The sequence below is a fragment of the Papaver somniferum genome, chromosome 2 (assembly GCF_003573695.1).
Source record: "Papaver somniferum cultivar HN1 chromosome 2, ASM357369v1, whole genome shotgun sequence".
Taxonomy (NCBI): domain Eukaryota; kingdom Viridiplantae; phylum Streptophyta; class Magnoliopsida; order Ranunculales; family Papaveraceae; genus Papaver; species Papaver somniferum.
This window is the reverse complement of record NC_039359.1, coordinates 34,525,157-34,526,782: the sequence shown is the minus strand read 5'-3', so window position 1 is coordinate 34,526,782 and position 1,626 is coordinate 34,525,157.

The window sequence follows — 1,626 nt, the reverse complement described above, 5'->3', positions numbered from 1 at the left end:
ATATCTCTCTATCTTGGCCAACTCGGCTAAAGAGAATATTTCCCTCTCAACACATCATCACAAATGCTGACTCGGCTTCACACAAATGGGGGGATATCAATTAGGATTTTGGTCTGGCGGTCTACGACACGTGTGAGAAATACCCGGCTTATTTCTCACTGCAGAAGAGAGTAAAGGCGGTGGAATAAATGAGATAAACTCAACCTTGTTTATCCATATTCCTGAAGAGACGGGAGAATTGCTCCGCACGGCACGGAAATCAATCCTTATCTTCACCGACCTAAGATTAGAGAATTCAACTAAAAATAGGTCATCTATTTTTCCAAGCTACGATCATCTTTCTCATAACCTCTCAGAGCAATAACTTGTTCTCTGATCTCTCTCTTCATCTACTTTCCTCCCTAAGACCATCCCTAAATCTCTTCCCTGTGACTGAAACAACCTTTGAACGACCACTGTGCGTGGCTACACTGTTCGTGCTCAACCTCCCGTAACTCATTTTCAGAAACCCTAGAATCTCACTTCTAACCTCTCTCAGATTTTTGGTAATTACAAGTCTTGACTCCAGATAACAGAAAGATTTTATAGTAGAAAGAAATGGTTATGTACCTAGAGCCTAACCATTTGTATAAACTAAAATGGAGGCCCTTGGGCCTTATTATATTTTTTCTTTTATATATCAACCTTTTCATTCAAAAAAAAAAAAAAAAAAAAAAACATTATCCTAAATAATCTAAGTTGCAGAGAAATTTCACTAGTTTTTTTCCTTATATATACCTTGAGTTTTGGAACTTAACCGGCATGAAAATCTCAACTCAAAATTCATTATGATTGGTAAATGGCAATGATTTGATTGAGTTTCCGACGTAGAGCTAAATTTACAAGGTCGAATAGTCAAAAATCCATATGAAGGAGTATATTTCTTGAAATATAACAGTTGATGGGACGATTTTTAATATTCCATACCTGGCCATATTGAATCTGAGATCAATGGGCCTATAATATAAATACTCCATCCATCTCGAAAAAATATGCTTGGTTTCCTTAAAAACATGATTTAAGATAAGATAACTATTGTACCAAGAAAAGGAAGATCTTCATTTTCCAAATAAAAAAACTAAGAATCTTATACTCCTTCCGTCCCACTATTAGATGATCTAGTTGAAGTTTGCACAATTCTTAAGACAAGGAATGGGAAGGAGCATTTTTAAGTATTTTTTATAATTATATTCTTATGGATAATAATTTGTAAAATTTAGAAATAATTTATCTCTCAAACTATACCATGGATTTTCGTAAACTTTATACCTTTGGAAAGCATTTTAAAACACTTATATAACGAGTATAAATATGGATATCAAATTATATACATTTCTTATAGTAACGATAATCAATCAAAAGGATAATTTTAAAAATATTCCCTTGTTTAATGAAATAGGTCAACTAATGACGAGATGGAATTTTAAACTAAGTATGTCATTTAATTGTAGGACAGAGGGATTATAAAACTAAGCCATCTTAGTAATGTATGGATGGTGCAGGCTAGCTAGCAGCCGGCTGCCACCCAGCAGTAATTAAACCAGATAATTTACGCCTACACATGGAAGTGGATTATGAGTGTTCAAA